Raw genomic sequence first — 15347 nt, 5'->3', positions numbered from 1 at the left:
AAGCACTCCTTGGTTTAACTTGGAAATGATCTGCATTCTTCCCATTAAAAATCAGAAGAACTTGGATCCCTTATCCTAAAGTTATTTGAGGGCTCAGGAAAAAATGCACCCCTGCCAGCCCCCAAAAACCTTCCATGCAAACCCCAGCTCTCCAAAACACGCTTCCCCTTTCCCAAGGCCAGCCTTGCCATCAGGCCAGCCTTGCTACTGTGTCTGACACAGGTAGGTGCTAGGCAGAAAAATCAGACAGATGTGGTCACCAATAGGCTGGAAGTCGAATACTGAATTAGGAAAACAGGAAGTAAAGGCCAAGGCAGGAGATATGGCCATGGACAGGTTGGAAGTTAGACACCGTATGAAGGTGAGTCAGTTTGCATTGTTACTCAACAAAGCACTCAGACTGAGAAGCTGGCTTGGAAGGAAAGGTTTTATAGGACCCGGTGTGGCTCCATTAGCTTGTGAGGTCAACTGACTATCTTCGGGATGTTGGGTCAGCTGGCAGCACTCATGGCACCAGGTTGGGGGACACTGCTGTAGATTATTCTAGGATTGTTCCAAAAATATCCCAGGCAAGTCTCCCCTCGTTTTAAAGCATTTATTTATTTTTCATTACATTTATACTCTGCCTTTTTTCCTCTTGCAAGGAACGCACAGTGGCTTACATTGTCCTCATCCTCTCCATTTTGTCCTCACAACAACCCTGTGAGGTAGGTTAGGCTGAAAGTCAGTGATGGCCCAAAGTCACCCAATGAACTTCATGGCTGAGTGAGGACTAGAACCTGGATCTCCCAAGTCCCAGTCCAACACTCTAACCACCACACTACACTGGCACTTTCTTCTGATACATCCAGTTCTGCGCTGAAATTCTTAGTTCTGTGAAGGCAGAACTTTTTCTTTGTTCAGGGTGCTATAGGTGGATTTAATAAATGTCTGCTTCATGCTATATTTTATTTAAGAACAAGTCAGGTGTGTTTCCAAAGACTAATGGTTCATTAAGCTCTACATTAATTTGCAGGAGGGTAAATGGCAGTTTTCTCTGGAGTACAGACACAAACGATGATGTCTTGGCCATATTCTGAAGTGGTAATTACAGTCTACCTAATTACATTTCCTCTACTGATTACATCTCTCTCCCTCTCTCCCTCTCCCTCCCTCCCTCTCCCTCCCTCTCTCTCTCTGAACATATATGAACGTATATATTGTGCAATATAGTTCTGCACTATTTAACTGCTGATGAGGTTAGAATAATTCAATACATTAAAAAAAACTTAGACATTGACAAAAAAAGTTAAGAATAGACTATTCAGTTTTCAATGAAGCACCAAAAAGCAGAAAAATTGTGAACCTTACAACCTCACAAACCTTAACACCTAAGCAGGAAGAAAGTGCAAGTGAAATTCTCATTCTCCCAAAGCAGATAAACCATGCGGGTAGGATGAAGAATATGATATGCACGAGTGACTGTGGGATTGTGGAAAACTGATGACAAACACCTTAGGGAAACCTCCTTCTCTTGGTTTTACAGCATCCTTCTCCAACCTGGTGCCTTCCAGATGTGTTGGACTGCACCTCCCATCATTGCCAGCCAGCATAGGGCATTGGCATCCTCTTTTCTAGAATTAGGATAGAACATATGCAATCCATCAAGGAACTCCAAAACAGGTGCAGCATCTTAAGGAGACTATCTGAAATCAAATGAGGAGAAAATTATGAATTTTGAATACCTATTCAAGACTGTTCTAAGGCAGCCTCTTTAAAGCACTGCACTTGTTTTAGAGTTCCTTGGTGGATTGCATATGTTCTGTCCTAATTCTAGAAACGAGGGTGCTCTAGAACAGCCATCCCCAACCTGGTGTTCTCCAGATGTTTTGGACTTCAAGCATTCCTGACCATTGGCCATGCTGGCTGGAGTTGATAGACATTGATGGCACATTTGGGGGAATGCTCACAAAAATGCATATGAATTTTCATGCGAACAGGAAAAAAAACCCAAAAGTTTGTGAACTGATATGGACATGAGTCAGAACGAGCATTGAGGTGGAATCTGAAAAATCTCAATGAGCTTGGATCTTGCTGATTCACACATCCTATTGCACCCATGAGCACTTATTGTGCTCTGGATAATGGTTGTTTCTAGAATACCAGTATATGATGATATCTAAACATTTAACTATGAAATTCAGCTTTGGCTGAAAATGTTCAGTTTCCATGTTGTAAGAAAATGTTTTACCAAGTGTAATGATTAATCTGTCCATTTGAGCTAACTGAATTATTGAACTGAATAATAGTATTCAGATACATCTGACTGGTTCAGTCTCTATTAATTTAAATAGGTTAAAGCAGGATAACTTCTCTTTCATTTTGTCAGCTTGCGAAATAAACTTCTAATAGGTACTGGACATTGCCAAACAAGGTGGATGAAACATCCAAATGACTAACTGAAACATACTGAAAAATTACATCTCATTGGTTAGGGTAATACTATTACCTGATAGGGTCCAATGAAGCAGTAACTCTATTGCAGAAGATCAAAAAGATGGTATGAAGCTGGCTAAATTTTACTCTGATAATCCATCAAAGTATCAAAAAAGTGCCCAAAGGTGTCCAAAAGTCAGTTGTAATACAATCTAATTTAAGTAAATAACTTTGGCTAGGTCACTCTTTCTTATTGAAATTTGTGAAACTGCTAAATTAGCACAAACATGTCTACTCAAAACTATGTCCCATTCAGTTAAATGGGAGTTACTTCCGCCTTAAAAAAATTAAGGTAATTTTTAGGGTCATTTTTCAATGTAAAGGCTAAATGTAAGGTGAGGATCTAAATGCAAAGTGTTATGAATGCTAGCCTGGCCATATGTTTTATCAGGAAAATTAATTATTAATTAATGGCCATGGAAATGAAAAGGAACAGAAAAAACATCAACCTTGCAGTCTGAGGCAGAGATGCAGAAGCACAGTGATAGGAAGGCATCTTGAGGTGATGGGGTGTCTGTTTTGATTTATCTCACTTTCTCAATCTTAAGTTTGGTTCATCTTTTTAAAGTATGCATAAAAATGTGTACATATTTCTGTGCACATTTCTTCTAATATATGCATTTTGGCCTATGTACACATTTTTGTAAGCAATAAATAGAATGCATTTACCCATTTTTGTGAGCATTTCCCCCTAATATGTGCAATTTTGTACACATTTTTAATTCAAACAATCAATCTTTATTTACAGTCAACAGACTTTAGTACATCATATTGAATATAAACCTATTAACAAAACACATATTAGTAAAATGGAGGAATACAAAATCTGTAAAGGACTGAACAGAAAATTTGTCTCCACAAGGAGTATAATCAAACAATCATAAATGGTCTAGTGAGGATAACCAGATTCAGGAATTTAGCCACTTGCTCAGTAATTAACTTGTTGTTACCCTGGAGCAAAATAATCATAAGGGACTCAAAAGTGCAGCTAGGGAAAAACTGTGCAATAGGATATATTGGGTCTTTTCTAGCCTCTTGATAATAGCTACAATGAAATAGAACATTCAAGATGGACTCTACCTCAATGTTGTTACAGGGGCAGCATCTGTTATTCATTGGAGTTTTGTTAAATCTGCCCTCTAATAGTTTGGAGGACAGAACAATAAACCTTGCCAAGGTGAATGCCTTCCTATATTTAGGAATAGTTAGGCATTCTAAATAGGGCATTCCATCTTTACAGGGGAGGCATGACAGACCCCAAAACTGAGGGCAACATGGTCCCCAAGCTGCTCCTTGGAGCTCCTGATAATCTATGTCTGGTAGTCTCTGTTTAACAACTGATTTGGCACTTTCTAGGTCCAGAGATAACACAGTGGAGGAGTGTGTGATAAACCTAGTGAGGTGACTTTTTTTTAATTGGAGAACTCCTCTGCAAAATTCAGTAAAGTACCAATTTCAAAGGATAACTGAGCTTCAGTTCGTGTGTTGGTTCAAAAGTGCTAAATTAGATAAATTCACATTAAAATGTGAGCCAAGTGAATTTCTGCCCCATCCCTAGTCTCTCTCAAGATCTGATGTGGAGCAGTAGATGTGGTGCTTGTAGAACCATATGCTACCAACTATTCTCTACTTATTCATTTTTAAACAAATCAAATATTACAAAAAAAACGTGGATTGGATCCAGAATTTGTCATACCTAGAGCAGACTCATTGAAATCAATAGGGCCTAAGTTAACCATGATGAGTAAGTCCAGTTTATTTGAGTGGGTCTACTCTAAGTATGATTCAATCTGGATCCAACCTCATGCCTTCAGTGCTGTCTCCTGCAAAAGAAACCAAACCTGGCTAAGCAATGTCCCTACCTGACTTTTTTCACCATCTAAACAAAATATTCTTTGGCTCTACAGTTAAACTGTACAATTATTCAAGCTGAGTCTTGTGATAATCAGGTAGAAAATCGGTAATTGATTTGTGCTTGTTTTACAGACTCCAAATAAACCCACAGTATTTCCTATGTATCTCTCTCCCACACATTTTTTGTGCACGTTCTCTTTAGCCATTAAAGAGGCTATTGCACTTAAGTGGAAAATCAATAGGAAACCAGAGAATGAAACACAAACCATGTGGAAGACAGAGCTGTGGAATTAATCTATATAGCAATCTTCTCACTTGTTATATAGATGTAGCGATATAACATTACTCTAAAGTCAGAGCATGTTGGAAAAACATACTTCTTTTTATTCCAAAATGGCAAATGTACACCACATTCCTATACATGTTCACTTAGAAGTAAGTCTCATGGAAGTCAATAGGGCTTTCTTCCAGATGTGTGCATGCCTGTGTATGCATAGGTTTGTAGCAATACTCTAGCACTGACATTAGTTGAGTTTCACCTAGGAGACGTGAGCAAACCATAACAACACAGATCACAAAGTATTTCTCAGACTAAACAATTGAACAGTATCTGCTCTAAATTTAGGAGATTTTACATGAAGGTGTTCAAACAGTGCAGGGCAGCGGTGTGCTCACCTGAAGAGTAACTGAACCAGTTCTCCAGTTTCCCAGCTCCACAGTGGTTTGAATTAGGGGATCCTATTTAGCATGCTAGCTACTACTGGCCCACATGTAGAAGGAACAACACGTAGACCAAGGATGTGAAACATGTGGGCCTCATGACATTTTGGCCCACATCTCCCATCATCCCTCACCATTGGCTATGCTGGCTAGGGATGATGGGAGTTCATTTATTTTATTTATTTATTACATTTATATCCTACCTTTTTTTTCTCCTTAAGGAACCCAAGGTAGCATACATACTACTATTACTCTATTTTATCCTCACAACAACAACCCTGTGAGGTGGGTTGGGCTGAGAGTCAGTGACCAGCCCAAAGTCACCCAGTGAGCTTCCATGGCTGAGTGGGGACTAGAACCCAGATCTCCTATCTCCCAGTCCATCACTCTGGCCACTACACCACACTGAGTTGTAGGCCAAAACATCTGGGGGACCACAAGCTGCCCACCCCTGCTGTAGAAATATCTCTTCATAGCCATCCCAACTTTCCCCAGTTACCATACATTGAACATTCTACTATACAATGTCTGTATGGCTCATGTAGAATGATATGTAGAACATTGTCCAGCCTTTAGATGAGAGGCTGAGCTGGATTTGGCCTCTGGTCCCTTCCAGCTATACCTACTTTATTATTATTTTCCCTCCCTCAGGTCAGAAACTACACATTATCATGGCACAAACACATGTTACTAAATCCACATTTGTCAAGATGATGTGAATGAGGAGATGGGCACCCAGAGAAGGAATAGGTAGAGGGGAGAAAAGGGCAATGAACCTGTCCTATACCCACTGAAACTCCTCTGAAAATATCCATTACCCCGAAGCCATTTTTTTCCAGACAGTGGCGTGGAAATGACTTCAACGTGATTAAGCATCTCCTCCTGCCTACCAATTACAAACAGAGTTGGCACAAGACATTTTGCTCCCTGAAGCAAAAGATAAGATGGTGCCCACTTCCTCCTCCTCACAGCTCCACATTCAGAAGCCACATTCAGAGGTGGTATCCCTATGTACACAAGTTCCTGGGGAACAAAAGGGGAAGAGTTTTATTGCACTCATGTCCTACTTGTGGGTTTCCTGTGCGCAGCTGAACAAAATGCTGGACTAGATGGACCCTTGGTGTGATCCAGCAGGGCTGTTCTTGCATCCTTAAGCCAATCGGACTGGTATTTGAATCTTACTTCAACACTGGTGATGGAATGATGCTCCCTGCACTGCACCTTAGGGAAGCATGCTAGCTTAGGGGCTGTAGGGCAGGCTGTGTGGAGGAAAATGGGCAGTGGAGCTCAGGAAGAATGGCTGGGGTGGGCTGCTATCGCTGACTCCCAAACCCCTGCATCTGACACCTGAGGCAATCACCTCCCTCTGCCTAGGAGGGCCAGCCCTGCTTGCAAATACCCACATTCCCTTGCAATGTGTCATTTCACCCTTTGTCCATTCTTTTGCCCAAGAAATTTGAACCCACAGTCACAATTCCCCATTATTATTTTTAATTCATTCAGCAGAAATGAAAAATGTCTCAAAATACTGTTCCACTATGTTAAAATATATATCTATTTATTTAAATTTATTTTTAAGCCACCTTCAAGGGTAAAAATATACATGGAATGCATGTATAGGTCTGATTATATTTCTGGGAAAGCAGGCCACCATGTGAAATTTCTCCCATATAATCTCAAGTTGGGAAGTTACTACTGAGGAAAGTTTGCTATAAGACAGGCTATTTAAAACACACACATACACATACACAGTGACTTGTCTAAATAATAGCTTTGCCCACTTCTTTGAAAATTGTTCTAATTTTCATTTCTGTCACCCAAATGTAACAAATTGCATAAGCAATCAGTGGCAAATAACTCACAGAAGTTGCCGGAGTGATAAAGTTTCATTATTTTAACAATATCTTCACTGTGGCAGCTATACTGATATGTTCATCCAGACCCAAAGGGTGTTATTCAGTGATCACTTACACTGCAGTAATCGCTCTAGAGTCAACGGAAGTGAAAGTAATATGACTGCAGCAGTGTAAGTGATCACTGATGAGCCCCTTAAGAGTGTCATGCGCAACAGAACATTAGACATAGTTCATTTCCCCATGATTTTGATTCTAGATACAAAATATATTGGCACAGGGGTGGGATCTAATATTTTGTTGAAAGATGGCTCATTTCAGGAATGTACCAGTACATTTGTCAGCATGGAATAATGAAAGATAACATTCCTGTCTCTATTATTGTGAAAAATGTGGCACTTTTTGTTGCAGTGACTGGGAAATGTAGGTTTCAGGTCACAGCAGAGCAGGTCTTATAGACCTTGGGGGTAAGTCACACTTCATAGCTTGCACTCAGGTCTGGATCCCTGAGTACAAATGTGCAGTGTTTGTCCTGTGAATAGTGCATGCCCATTTCATTGGTTGCTTCCCTCTGAAACCAATAGGCAAGTGGAGGAGGATTCTTTCCATATTATTGTTTTCACAAATTGCAAAGAACAGCAATCACTTAAAAGTGCATGTGCCATTACAAATGCACATGAATGTTCTATCCAGGTATCCATATGTGAGTACGCAAAATTAAAGTGTGAATCATCTTAAAAGATTCAAGGTGATGATTTGCAATATTTTGTGTTCTGTAACCCTGCCTTGCTTCCCCTAGTTAATATTTGGACCTGGTTAATATGTTCAAATGTGTATTTATTGGGGCTATGCAAATGCCTCAGATGATGCATGAATCCAAGGCAAGTATCCCTGCTTAGGTTTTGAATTGCTTCCAAATCTAAAGTGACTTGGATCTGAAGTGGTCAGGTGGCATAGTGGTCAGGTGCCAAGTCATTGGTGGTACAATCTGATTTTTGAACCTCCCACAACTTCTGCAAGTTCTCCTCCATAAATGGAAAATGCCAGGCAAGGGATGGCAGTAGGGATGGGCATATGTAGCACGGTCTGGGTCGCGTGCTACTCACCAGACCCCCACCAGTCACCTGCCCCGGCTTACCACCCACGGCAAATCACCAGGTGATCCGCAAATGCCCAGTGAGCAGCACACAGCTGCCCAATCCCTCATCGAGTCATCATTTTTATGCAAAATTTGCATAAAAATTTTATGCAAAATTTGCATAAAGTGGCCATTTACATCTGTAATCTTGGGTAAATGGTGGCTTTATGGCTGCCATTTGTGTAAAACTTGCCTTTATGAAAATGGCCAAGTTGCCATTTTGCAGCTCGGCAACAGATCAAGGTTCCCCGAATCTTGCCCAACTCGGCACACGCCAAGTCGGGCAAGCACAGAGATGTGCAGATTGGTGTCCAGGCAGCCAAGCTGGTAATTTCTCGGGGGGGGGGGAGAGAGAAGAAAAGGGGGCTGTAGCTTTGCGACTGACAGTTCTAGCTTCAATCAGGGCTCTTCAATCACTTGGAAGGGATGTTGAAGGAACAGAAGCTGTTTTAGCGAATTCTCTACTCTTTGCAAGTTGTGGCTTACAAACACAAATGTACTATTGGGACTTTCTTTCTTTCTTTCTTTCTTTCTTTCTTTCTTTCTTTCTTTCTTTATAACATTTGTATCCTGCCCTATATCATTAAGATCTCAGTATACAGATGGTGGGTAGAATCCAATGTTTACTCCTCCACCGATTCCATTACACTCCACCAACTCCTGACCACAAGGAGGACCCACCACTTGTGGAAGGAAGATTTTGTCCTTCTAGGACAACTGGAAACAAGCAAAAATGCTCATTTCCAAAAAGGGGCAAGTCAGGAGAGCTCACATAAGGGAGCTCGGCCAACCTGCCCCAATTGAGAAATGAGCAATTCCATTTGTATCAGAGCTTCCTCTGGAAAGCACTAAATTACTGTTGCACAAGTGGTAGGTCCCACTCACGCAACAGAATCATCAGGTTTCAAGAGAATCAGTGGAGAGTAAGTGCCCCATTGGATTCTGCCCTCTGTGTCCCACTTAGGGATGGATGAGAATTTCATTCAGCTCAGTTCTTTATAAGAACATAACAAAATCCTCATATTCCTGAATGAACAGGCCAGAAAGAACATGAGATTAAAAAAAAAATGTGGGACCAACCAAAGCTGACAGATTCATCTATCCAGGCGCAGGCTGAGTGCTCAGCTCTTTAAAATCTTTCCATCTCTGTATATTTAACCATGTTAGTGCTTAATTAAGGTTGCCCCTCTTTTTTCTGACATGCTCCTCATATTTAACAGCTGTATGGCAGGCAAGGCGGGTACAGCATAGTCCTCTCTGTGCTGCAAATAGCTGTATCTACTGAATTTGGCTGCAGATGGGTGAAAAAAATTTTTTCCTTCATATTTTTAATAAGACTTTACCAAACTTCAGAAATGTCTTCATATACAGGATGGAAATAACTTGAGATTATAAAACTTCAAATTAAGGAGAAAATGAAATGGATAGATTTGACCATGGTAGGCGGCAGTACTGCAACTGAAACTCTCCCCACAACCTGAGTTCAATCCCAGCAGAAGCCGGGTCTCGGGTAGCCGGCTCAGGTCGACTCAGCCTTCCATCCTTCCGAGGTCAGTAAAATGAGTACCCAGCTTGCTGGGGGAAAGGTAGTCATGACTGGGGAAGGCAAGGGCAAACCACCCTGCTATAGTCTGCCATGAAAATGCCAGCGCAAGCAGCATCCCTCTAGGGGTCAGTAATGACCCGGTGCTTGCACAGGAGGAGCCTTTCCTTTCCAATGTCTCTATTGAATGATCAGTGGGTGGCTGACTCCTAACTCCTCCCTCCCTAAACCTGGCTCTCTGTTGCTCAGCCAGCCTCTTGAGTAACAGGTATGTGGGGTTCCATTGAATCCCTCCATCAGGGTTGGACAACTTGTGGCCCTCCAGATGTTTTGGCCTACAACTCCCATCAGCCCTAGACAGCACAGCCAAGGGTGAGGGGTGAGGGGAGTTGTAGGCCAACCATCTGGAGGGGCACACATTGCCCACCCCTGCCCTGAGAGGGCATTTGGGTGTGCCTGCTCCTCCCCAGCAAGCTCAACAGGAGTGTTGCTGCTTATTGATCGGGGACCAGTGAAGGCTATGAAAGATCTCCCCCTATTGCCCATGGAGACTCTGCCCATGAGGGGTTCCTCAAGCATCCTGACCCAGTAGGCCTTATTCCTCTGGCTGGTGTCAAATGCCATTATTTCCCCTCACATCTGCAGTCTGAGGGCAACTGGCAGTCGGAGCCAAGTGTTCGTTATGGTAGGGAGGGGGAAGCTGCTCTTTCTCTGGCCAAAGGATGGGGACAGGCTTGTATTCAGCCTGCCTTCATATTCTTCTTCTTAGGAAGCGCAGTGTGCAATCCTCCAGTGGCCCTTGGTTCCCTGGCCAATGATAGACTGTGCTTCCCTCCAGCTCTGCAGTCACATGACAACTTGTATGTATACACCATTCTTCTATTAAAATATTCAAAGCAGTTTTCCTTTGAAAAACAACCCCATAAAACAGGGATGGGAACTTCTGGCCCCACTGGGCCAGCAGCTTCTTCCCATGGCCCCACTCTCTCTGTCACAGAGGCAAAAGCTCTTACCTCTGATCAGCAGCTGATTGGAGCGAAGTGCTTTCCCCTGCTTAGTACTGAAAAAGGCTCCCTCTCTCAGCACAGGGAACAGTGAGTGGTGCTTCCTCCTGAGCCTTGTCCTGCAAAGGCCTGTCCTTCTTACTTCTGAGTAGTCATGCAGAGCCTTGCCCTGCTTACTTGTGGGTAGACATGGTGTTCATGCTTGCTTTGAGTAGACATACAAGGGGTTGGTGTTTGGGATGCTATTTGAAAGTGCTGCTGAGTGATTCTTTCCTGCTTACTTCTGAGTAGACATGCAGCCCTGGAGGTCCTTGCCAAGGGAAGAAACATGGCATGTAATAAATAAATAAATAAACAAACAAACAAACATTTTCAGCAGAAAATCAGTGACTGTTGGAAGTGTTCAGTAGCCTTATCTCCCACCTACCTTTTCATATTGTAAATTAACTCTGTGTAATAAAATAGTAATGATGAACAGATCTATTCACTTCTTTGTAATTTGAACTTTTATGTTCTGGAAACACTGGTACAGATAACGGACAAATAGTAGGAATACATTTGAAAAATGTTTACCAAATAGAACAGAAACAAAGACAAAACTATTAATATGCACAATCTCAAATATTCTAATGGCCAAGAGGGAATGAAATATATTAAGTTAAATATAGAAAGGTAAGAATTACAATTCCAAATAATATGAGGAATTGATTCATCCCTCTTATTGATTCTTCAGACTTAAACTTTGCTGCATACATCAATATGCATCTATAGTTACTCCATTCTATCCTGTTACCTTTTCTGAATATAGAAAAAGATTTCTGTCCTGTCATCCAGTTTTGCTCTGTTGACTTTGCACACAGACTCAGAGATTCATACAAATAATGCTGAAATAGAATGAAATCTTCTATTCCAGAAGCCTCATTATGTTTTTGTAGTAACCCAATGCTCCCTACTCTTCAAAGCCAAGTTTAGTAATACTAGTATAGGCAGTAAAAATGTTGCTCAACCCTTAAGTGCTGATCAATTTAAAAAAGCATTCAAATGTTCTCTTCATTTTGCACATCCCTCAGTTGTCCCTATTATCAGTTCTGCTGCACTGTCCTCTATCACAGAAGTGACCTTGATTGATTCCTCCCTTAAAGTTCTTTACTTCAGCATAAAATGCCTCACTTTCTCTTCTGTATGCTGTTGACTTAAACTCTATATCATCCTTGACAAGCACTATTTTTTCTCTCTTGTTATTATTCTACCTGACTCACTCTTTGCTCCACTTGAGTCTGAATATTGCACCTCCACTAGGTTATGACAATGTAAGCAATAGCATATATAGAATGAAAAGAATCTTCACTGACATATACCAATGGGGCATGTGCCTTAAAACCTGGGGATCTCTACCTTGACAGGGAAAAGTCTGCTTCACATGTAACAGAAGGAAGGGCTGCATCACATCATCATGACAGCGATACCATTTCAGTTTTTGGAGGTGAGGGAGATCCTCAGCACAGGTTGAAGGACTACTGTTGTTGGATATCTTCAAGATTAAATTTCAGAACAACAACGGTATATTTGTTGCGGTTATTTTTAACACCTAATAATTAAGTGATGGGCAAACATACCCTGGTTGAATTTGTTATTTCCTCAGATAATAACAAACTCACTCATGTAAGCTTGGATGAGAGTTCTCCCTTAAAATGAACTCTCTGTAAATAGGGATGTTGGAGAAATCCACCACGGACTCCAGTGAGGCTGGATTCTTTGGAATCTGCCCCACCCCGAGTCCGTGGCACAATGGACTACCCCCCCACTGCCACCCCATGAAACCCCCCAGGACAGACCCTACCTGGTGGTGGATGTTCCGGGTCGGGTCGTCCTCCTTCCACAGCCGACCTGTGGAACGAAATGGCGGCCATCATAGTGGCTGCCATTTGCGTCCCTGCCCATGAAATGGCTATGTAAATATTTACATAGCCTATCACGGCAAAGAGCAGGGACGCAAATGGCATAATGGGTGCCATTTGCATCCCTGCTCTTTGCCGTGATAGGCTACATAAGTATTTATGTAGCCTGTCGCGGCCTAAGACAGGGATGCAAATGGCGGCCAGCGTAGCGGCTGCCATTTAGTCTCCAGCACGGAAGCAGCGGTCAGAAGTCCGGCTGCAGCCGGCCAGGGAGAATTCCAGAGGGGAGGGATGGATCACCTCCCCCCGCAGCAGATGCCCCAGCCAGAACCAGGTAAGGGATTTTAACATCCCTATCTGTAAATGATCTTGGGAGCTATAGTTTGAAACTTTGTAGTGTGTAGAGATGTACAGATTGTGTAAAATCCATTCCATCTGTGTTTCGTGGATTATCAGGACCCTTTCATTCCATTGCCCACCCATCAGATTTCTTTTGTTTCTGAATTTGCACAAATATGCATTTGTGCAAATGCACATTGTACAATTTTGCAAGTGTGAAAATGCACAAATTCCCTCAAAATGTGTATTTTCATGCTTTAGCCTATGGGGGAAATATGCATTTTTGGTTGGGCTTTTTCTATTTTGCATATTTTTCTGCAACCAAATTTACTCAAAATTCAAGAAAGTTAGAAATTGGTCCATGAGTCTGCAGAATCCACCGACAGGGAAAAAGCTAGTCCTCTGTGGAATCTGCGGGTCAGATTCATGAAAATCTGAACTCATTTGGTTCCATTGCAGATTTTTCCTACATCCCTGGTAGTGTGTCACCACATTATGTAGCCCCTTCCTGATTGGTTGTTTTCACATGGCCTTCCGGGAGATGTTTACTCACCATTGCTGATCACTAATATATGGAGGAGATAAGAAGAGAGACCCACAAAGTCCTTCCCCTTGTGGAGCCAAAGCTGTGATGATGGGAAACAGCAATGGGCACACCAGATCATTCAAAAGTTAAACCAACCAACTCAACACATGCACAGAAATGGCACTGTTTAGATAGAGATTGTGCATGCTCAGGATCTCGTGATCAATTCCAGACTTAATAGCGAATTAATAAACACTGGTCCAGGCTTGTTAAAAAGGTGAGTATTAAGAACAGCCCCTTCATGGATCACTGCCTTGTTGTGGCGAAGGGGCTTGTGTAACTTAGTGAAGCCATAAGTTATGGCGTGCAGGGCCACCCAAGACTGACAGGTCACGGCGGAGAGTTCTGACAAAATGTGGTGCACTGGAGAAGGAAATGGCAACCCACTCCAGTATTCTTGCCAAGAAAACCCCATGGAACGTATCACAAGGCTAAAAGAGATGACGCTGGAAGATGAGCCCCTCAGGTCGGAAGGTGTCCAATATGCTACTGGGGAAGAGCAGAGGGAATTTCCAAGTAGCGCCAGAAAGAGTGAAGCGGCTGGGCCAAAGCCGAAAGGACACTCAGCTGTGGATGTGTCTGGTGGTGAAAAGAAAGCCCGATGCTGTAAAGAACAATATTGTTTAGGAACCTGGATTGTCAGATCAGTGAATCAAGGTAAGCTGGAGGTGGTCAAACGTGAGATGGCAAGATTGAACATTGACTTCTTGGGAATCAGCGAACTAAAATGGACAAGCAAGGGCAAATTTAATTCAGGTGACCATTATATCTACTACTGTGGGCAAGAATCCCTGAGAAGAAATGGAGTAGCACTCATAGTCAACAAAAGGGTGGGAAAAGCAGTACTGTACAATCTCAAAAACGATAGAATGGTCTTGGTATAAATCCAAGGCAAACCATACAACATCACAGTAATTCAAGTCTATGCCCCAACCACTGAGGCCGAAGAAGCTGAGGTTGATCAGTTCTATAAAGACCTACAACACCTTCTAGAACTAACACCAAAAAAATATGTCCTCTTCATCCTAGGGGAATGGAATGCTAAAGTAGGAAGTCAAGAAATCACCGGGATAACAGGCAAGCATGGCCTTGGTGTACAAAATGAAGCAGGACAAAGGCTAATAGAGTTTTGCCAAGAGAGAGAACACGCTGAGCATAGCAAACACTCTTTTCCAACAGCACAAGAGACGACTACACATGGACATCACCAGATGGTCAATATCGAAACCAGATTGATTTTGTCCTTTGCATCTTCTCCAAAGATGGAGAAGCTCTATACAGTCAGTAAAAACAAGACCTGGAGCTGACTGTGGCTCAGATCATGAGCTGCTTCTTGCAAAATTTCGGCTGAAATTGAAGAACGTAGGGAAAACCACTAAACCATTCAGGTATGACCTAAATCATATCCCTTATGAATATACAGTGGAGGTGAGGAATAGATTTAAGGGATTAGACCTGATAGACAGAGTGCCTGAGGAACTATGGACGGAGGTCCGTAACACTGTTCAGGAGGCAGCAACTCAATCCATCCCAAAGAAAAAGAAATGCAAGAAAGCAAGGGGTCTGTGTGATGAGGCTTTACAAGTAGCTGAGGAAAGAAGGGAAGTATCCAACTGAATGCAGAGTTCCATAGAATAGCAAGGAGAGACAAGAAGGCCTTCTTAAATGAACAATGCAAAGAAATCGAGGAAAAATAGAATGGGAAAGACTAGAGATCTCTTCAAGAAAATCGGAGATCATGGCATCTGACCCCATTACTTCCTGGCATATAGAAGGGGAAGAAATGGAAGCAGTGACAGATTTTACTTTCTTGGGCTCCAAGATCACCGCAGATGGTGACTGTAGCCATGAAATTGAAAGACGCTTGCTCTTGGGGAGGAAAGCTATGGCAAACCACAGCATAGTAAGAAGCAGAGACATCACCTTGCCGACAAAGG

The sequence above is a fragment of the Heloderma suspectum genome, chromosome 7, assembly GCF_057233095.1.
Source record: "Heloderma suspectum isolate Gila_16-S chromosome 7, 16-S_ref, whole genome shotgun sequence".
Lineage (NCBI taxonomy): Eukaryota > Metazoa > Chordata > Lepidosauria > Squamata > Helodermatidae > Heloderma > Heloderma suspectum.
This window is presented reverse-complemented; position numbering follows the sequence as displayed.